The sequence below is a fragment of the Vombatus ursinus genome, unplaced genomic scaffold, assembly GCF_900497805.2.
Source record: "Vombatus ursinus unplaced genomic scaffold, bare-nosed wombat genome assembly UNPS02014821.1, whole genome shotgun sequence".
Lineage (NCBI taxonomy): Eukaryota > Metazoa > Chordata > Mammalia > Diprotodontia > Vombatidae > Vombatus > Vombatus ursinus.
In genome coordinates this window covers 36,510,162-36,518,112 of record NW_020954599.1, presented here as the reverse complement: position 1 = coordinate 36,518,112, position 7,951 = coordinate 36,510,162, and positions in this window count along the sequence as shown.

Sequence of the window (7,951 nt, the reverse complement as noted above, 5' to 3'; positions counted from 1 at the left end):
CTGATATTGAATTGCCATCACCATCTTCTCTGTTATTACAAATAAATCTGTGTAACTTGACCTTTTTTTAAGACTTGTTTGTCATATTTTGAGTGAATGTGGATTTCCCTCCCCTCTGAATGGTCTTTTGATTCTACTTATGGATCTTAGCCATTTCATAGCCACCATTTGGGGCTAAACCACTTTCAGTTATATTAAAAGAAACCATTATCAGCTTTATAATAGCTCAGTGATATGATTATTGTTTGATAAATATTTTTATAACTCATAATCTTTTTGAATCATCTTCTGATAATAGAGTGATGTTTTTTTTAAAACTAGTATTTACTATGGTCCAAGAACTGTGTTAAATGATAGGCATAGTTTGAGCAAATAATTATGCATTTTTTCAGCCCTGTTTCTTTCTACTTGTTTAAAGGAGACAGGGTTTGAATTATCTCCTTTGGTAGTCAAGTTTTCTGTTGTTCATTATGTTAATGGTGCTCAGGTCTTCTTTTTCTTGTTTGTTCTAACTTGTCTTGAACTTCCTGTACCAGTGATATAGAGGATCAGTGATTTTCCACATCTTCTTTTTTCCTGGAGTTCTCTCTCACCTCTGATCGTGACACACACACCTTCTCTTTTTCACTAACCTCCAGTGGCTCCCTGTTACCTCCAGGATCAAAATATTTAGTAGTCCCTTCACAACCTAAACCCTTCCTACCTTTCTAATCTTCTTGTTTCTTTCTCCCTTCCACATACTGATAATTCAATGATATTGGTCTCTTGACAGTTCACTGACCATGCCACTTATTCCATCTCCTGAATGCACATATATTCACTGACTTTTATTTTCATGCCTGGAATTATCTCCCCCCTTATCTCTATTCTCTTGGCTTCATTCAGGCCCCATCTAAAATCCCACCTTCTGCAAGAAGGCTTTCCATGTTTTCTGTAATTATAATGCCTTCCCTCTAAGATTAACTGCAACTTATCCTCTCTCTCTCTCTCTCTCTCTCTCTCTCTCGCTCTCTCTCTCTCTCTCTCTCTCTCTGTCTTTCCCTCCCTCTCTCTTTCTCTCACTCTCTCCTTCTCTCTCTCTCTTTCTATGTCTGTATCTCTCTCTATGTATGTAAGTATGTATGTAGGTTTTTTGCATGTTTTTTTTCTTCCATTTAGACAGTGAACTCCTCAAGAGCATTGATTCCCCACCCCCTGCCACTTTCTTTGTATCTCCAGTGCTTAACACAATGCCTGCCAATGTAGTAGTTACTTAATAAATGATTATTGATTTTGTTGATTATGTATTCTTTACTTCTTCAGCCTGTGTAGTAAAGATTTGGATTGGTATTGAATTACTGATTTTGTTCATTAGTCACTCATAGTAGTAGTAGAAGTAGTAAGTATGTACCATAATACATGTATAACCCTACACTTATGTCCATAAAATTTTTAAAGATCCAGTGGAAGGCATAATAGATAGATCATGTATGGAATATTTATGGAAAGGCCTGAACAAACAAATTATTTGCATATTGAATCTGCACTGGGAATGTGACTTCTTGAGGGCAAGGAATGTGATTTTACCCTTCTTTGTAGCCTCAGTGCTTAGAGAAATACTCGGTGAATGTAAATGCTAGTTGACTGAGAGAATTTCCAATTGGCAACCTTCTCAGGAGTACCCATAGACTGAGAGTTTAATAAATCAAGAAGTTGTGAGCAGCATCAATGGAGGAAAAACTACATTGATAAGAAAATTGAACTCTCCGAGTATTGGAATATGGACATACTAAGCATTGATAGCTTATGAACAAGTTTTGTTGTCACTTTTGTGTCACTTCCATTAAAACACAACTGGATCAACATTAGTCCATCATAATTGATCATAACCAATTTTACTCTCCAGTAGCCTGAGGCATAGATTATAAACAGGGACTTCTGAAACTCTATTTGATTTTTTTAAGGAGGGAAGACTCCATGCCACACGCACTTCCTCTGACCCCATCCAATTTATCTGGTGTTTATTTCTTCCTTCATGGTACCTTGTTTTACCGTTTTGTTAAATGTGTAAAGTTCTTATCTTTCTAACTAGATTTTAAGATACTAGAAGATAGGGACTTTGTCTCATCTTTTTGAATCCCTCGTCATGATGAGCATATATTGGATATTTAGAAAATATTTGTTGATACCGTGGGTGATAAAAACAAACACTTTACATCAGCATGAAAAGAATTAATGTTTTCAGCTTTAAAACAGTGCTCCATTTCCTATCACGGGGTTCTGGACACCCTCGGTGCCTATTACATGTACATGGATTTGATTTTATTGAATTACAAAACAGTACATCAAAAAATGGAATTAATCCCTTAACTCTAAGTAGGAAAACAAGGAAATCAAATTACATGGAATTTAACATTAGACTTTTGTAGGCTTATTTTATGTAGTCCATGAAACTTGGTCTATGGAGGGAGGCCATCACTTAGAGAAAGAATAAAGTAAAACATTGGTTTTGGCACCAAAGCAAATAATTGGACAGTTATATCTCACAAAATCAGAATATCATGGGTTTATTTTTATATCATGAAAAAAAAAACAGTTGGGGCAATTGAGGGCCCCCTGACAAATTTATGTATGCCTATCAATATGTTCAATCTTCAAAACTCATAGGATTTACATTTGAACATAATTTAACATTGCATATTAATATATAAAGTAACAGACATTTGCTATATCGATATTCTTACTATATTTTTTCTACATAAAGTATTTATTAATTAAACTGCCCAGTTGAGGAATTCCTTCATGGGAGCCATTCCGATGAGCAGATTAGAGAAATCCCCCTGACTTCTCTTGTTTACTTTTACATTTATATATATTTAATACGCAGCATAAAATCCATGGCACATTGGTTAGGTGTTTAATAAATGCTTTTTTGAATTGTATTAAATAACTATTTCTTTTTTATCATAGACTGGAAACGAGTTTATGATTTGTGTTTCAACAATATAGGTAGTTGTGTCTTAGAACATTCACATAGGTTTACTGCCTTAGGGAAAGATATAAAGTGAAACCATGTTGGCATACCCACATTGCAAATAGTATCGTAGTGCTTTTTGCTGGATTTTGATAGTATCTGGTTTGTTTTATGGATTGCATGTGGGTATATATAGAAAGGGAAGTGAATCATGTCAGGGAAAAGCAAACTTGTAGTTTACCCCTTGAGCAGGATTTTAAAAGACATTTTTCATTCTTTTCAGATAATGTGTGTGTGTGACAATATAGAATCTGGAATAGGTTTTTAAAACCAGTTAAAATGTCTTTCCCATATAGACTTGCCCAGAGCAAAAATAAATGTTATGGAACTATAAGAAGTATTTTCAAACACTTATTTTTCCTCAAATAGACCTGCCCTGGAGGTATGGATGCAGTTGCAGATGTATATACAGTTGCATTTTGATCGAAACAATACGGAGCAGATTCTTCTCCTGTGAATGTCAAGACGAATTCTCCAGTGGAGTCACAACGAATGATAATCTCATTTTTTGTGCACGTTCAAGAACTTAGTAGTATTTCAAATCCGTAGGCATTAAAATAGTGTTTTCAAAGTTAACAAATAACAAAGTTAAATCTCTGCTACAGTTTTTTATTTTATTTTCTACTACCTCTAAATTAAATTCAAAATTTCCACATTCAGCTCTTTTTCCATGTTCTAGCCTTTTAAGAGCTCTGGTATTTTTAGAGAATGATTGTTTTAGACTCCTAAGTATTTTTACTCCAGAATAGAGTTTTCCTCTCAGTTTGCAAAACAGTTCATTATTTGTTCACAATTAAACTGACAGAGGCAAATTTTGATGTAGAAATTTCAGTAAATGTTGAAGTATGGAAAATGAGATAGGAAGAGATGACATGACATTTTAAGTGTTTATAATCATGGACACTGGAATAATTAATAGTTAATGAATAGAGAGGCTAGAAACAGAGATTTGGGAAGGATATATACTTCAAATCTCAATTTCTGTCCTTTTTACATGGTTCTTTCATGTAATTGAATGATTTTCTCATGAGTCAAAGACATTTTAATACACATGTGTGTGTCTATTAAGTAATGAATGCATACTACAAGGTTGTTCATAATATATTTCTATTGTGACTAATGATCTATTTGAAAGAAAAATAGGATGCTTCCTCTTTTTTGTCCTGCCCTTTTTCTTTCTCTTTCACACTCATACGTTTATGCATTTTTACATCCTTTCCAAGATGGAGCTACCTGATTTGACTACTTATTTAACATATTATCCTATGAATTTCAAGATGAATTCTCAACAAATAATAATTTCATTCTTTGTGCACATTCAGGAATTTATATACTAGAATAATGGCAGATAAAGATGGTTTAGAAAGTTCATGGGTAATTAGAAGTTTCTTAATTTCTGCTTAAATAAAATCCCAATGTAGAAAGTGCTTAATTATTAACAAACCGAGAGGGCATAAGTGATAAATATAATCCAAAATAGCAGAAAATAAAAAAAAATCTTGATTTGTGTTTGGAATTTTTTCTAATTTGTAATTAAATATAGTTAAATATGATGGTCCAAGGACAGAGTTTTAAAAGGAATGTTGAGTTTCCAAAGAAGGAAAAAGAAGACAGGTGGATGGCTTATTTGAGATTAAACAGTCTACTATTTTGAAAAAAAAAGATAAAGTATAAATATTGAACATAGTCATTTATGTCCAGGACATTTTCTCCCCAAAAGGATGTGCTGAATTTCTATGATGTGGTTTGCTTGTTATCCTGCTAGGAGAGCATGAAAAGCACAAATAGATAAACATGGTTTAAAGGCCACAGCTATGAAGCAGAATGTATACAGAGAACAAAGAAAAGAGCAGCTCAGGGGATTTCTATGGGCAGAAGCCAGAGATGTTACTGAGACGGTTCAGGTAGCTTCATGAAGAGCATTTTTGATCTGGAACCAAGAGGTAGTTCTGGGACCCAGACCAAAAAGCATCTTGCTTCTCCAATGACCAAAGGAGATAAAAGAAACTGCTCAGCTTTTGGACTGTGGTGAGAGTATGGGCAAAGAAACAAGGCAGGAAAGTTACCCCAAAGATGAGGAGTGCCTGAAAAGATTGAAATAGGGAGTCCCTAGAAGAGCCTGAGCACTTCATTAAACTAAATCCCAATAAACTGAACCCATTCAGAAGGTAAATATTATGCAACTGTGCACCTGTACACGTTCTCTAGATATAGTCTGTGTCCTGAGATTTTCTCACATTAGAGTAAAATGACTTCTTCATCTTAAAATGGCAGACCCCATATAGTCTGTTGCCATAGATGTTGCTATAGGATAAGTAATTGGAAAGAAAGCTTTTAAAACTAGGGCATCCACATGAAGAGAAACTTCTTACTCACCACAGTAGCAGGTTCTCCAACTATTAATAAACTGTATATTTCTCTCAGTGGGTATGATCCATAAACACTGATATCTTATATACCCACAAGGCAATTAAAATACTTTATTTTTCATCTATGGAATAAAGAAAAGCATTTCCATAACATAGCATAATAAAAAGAGATGATTGTACATGAAACCGCAAACCTACTTTGTATAACTGGCTACTCCTTTTTAAATATATAACAAAATTATCATATAAATTACTTTTTCTTTTTTTTATTCCCTCCCCCCACCCTCGAAATGGCCACCATTAGACACATACACACATGCACATGTGTGTGTATGTAAGTATGTAAAACTACTGTGTACATATGTCTGTTTATCACTTCTATCCCTGGACACAGATAGCATCTTTCTTCATATGTCCTTTGTAGTTAATTTGGGTATTTTTAATAGTCAAATAACTTATTCACTCCAAGTAATTCTTAAAACGGTATTGTTCTTATTGCATACAATGTTCTCTTGGTTTTGCTCATTTTACTCTTCATTATTTCGTACAAGTCTTTTCACATTTTTGTAAGATCATTGAACTCATTATTTATTACAGCACGGTAGTATTCCATCACAATTATATACCACAACTTGTTCAGCCATTCCCCAATTGATGGGCATCCCTGCAATTTCCAGTTCTCTGACACCACAAAGAGTAGCTGCTATAATCATTTTAGAACATATAGATTTTTATCCTCTTTCCCTAATCGTCTTTGGAAATAGACCTAGTAGTGGCATTGCTAGGTCAAAGGGTAAGGGCAATTTAATAACTCTTTGGGCATAATTTTAGATTACTCTCCAAAATGTTTGTATCAGTTCACAATTCCACCAATAATGAATTAGTGTCCCAATTTTTCCACATTACCTTCAACATTTTTTGTTTTCCCTTCAATCATTTTAGCCAATCTGGTAGGTATAAAATGATATCTCAAGGTTGTCTTAATTTGCATTAGAACATGTTTTCATATGACTATAAATTATTTTGATTTCTTCATTGGAAAAACTGCCTTTTCATATCCTTTGACCATTTATCAACTGAGGAATGACTTGTGTTCTTATAGATCTGACAATTTTGAAATATTTCTAACCTTTCATAACCTAGGACGTATGAGACTTCTGCATGGGTTCAACTTGTCTCAGGGTCATGAGGCAAACTTGACAAACAGTAGGAGCATATTGGGCAAAGATATTATTGCTTTTGAACTAAATATAGCATGGTAAAGTTATGTATAGCCCATTTAAAAATGACCTTCTATAGTAAAGCACATGGTACCCCATCTGTGAGAATGAGTGGCAGCCGTATTCCTGTATAGTGTGAATATCCTGTAGGATAATAATTGTACCTCAGCTCAACTCCTGTTTGCCTCGTGTGGATACCTCTATTAGATCTAGTGACTATACACACATATACATACATACATACATGTGCACAATACATATATGCATACATATATATATATATATATATATATATACATGCATATATACTTATGTGTGTATATGTTGTTATTGTTCAGTCATGTTTAACTATTTATGACCCTATGTGGGGTTTTCTTGGCAAAGATACTGGAGTGGTTTGTCATTTCCTTCTCCAGCTCCTCTTACAGATGAGGAACTGAGTCGAAGGTTAAATGACTTTCCTAGGGTCACACAACTTGTAAGTATCTGAGACCAGATTTGAACTCATGAAGATAAGTCTTCCTGACTCCAAGTCTTGCACTCTATCCACTCCACTACCTAGTTGCTATCTATCTATCTCTCTTCTATCTATCTATCCACACACATACATATGTGTATATGCCCAGGTATAAACATACCTGCATATATATGTATATATAAAATTATAATTGTTTGCTTATAGTCTCTCTTATTTGTGGAATCTTGTTCTTATTTGTTGGTACCATAATAATATGTCTGTCTTGCCTTATGAAAAGTCCAAAAGATATCCATGTCCACTGTTTACCCTGTACCTCAGGCCTAACCGAGGAGAGGTTGGGTCTCCTGTTTCCAAAGAGAGATCAACATCTCTTCCCAATGCACCACCTGCACTGTCATAAGACATAAGAGACACTGATTTTCTTTGTTTATAATGAGACACTGGACATATTTGACAATGCAAGGGGTGGAGGGAAGAGAAGAGCAAGCATTTATTAAGTCTCTAACATACAGTCAGCGCCGTGCTAAGCACTTTACAAATATTAACTCCTTTGAGCCTCACAACAGTCCTTTAAGTTAGGTGCTATTATTTTGCTATTTTGTAGCTGAGGAAACTGAAGTAGGCAGAAATCATTTCCCAGGGTCACGAAAGTGATGTTGAATTTGAACTCAGGTCTTTCTGACTTCAGGCCCATTGTTCTATGCATTATACCACTTATCTGGATGGGAGGAACTCAGTTGGAAAGAAAATGCTATAAACAAACATTGACCATTTTGGCTATAACTGAGGGATGGGCTTCTTTCTTTCCTTCCTTCTTTCTTTCCTTCTTTCTTTCTTTCTTTCTTTCTTTCTTTCTTTCTTTCTTTCTTTC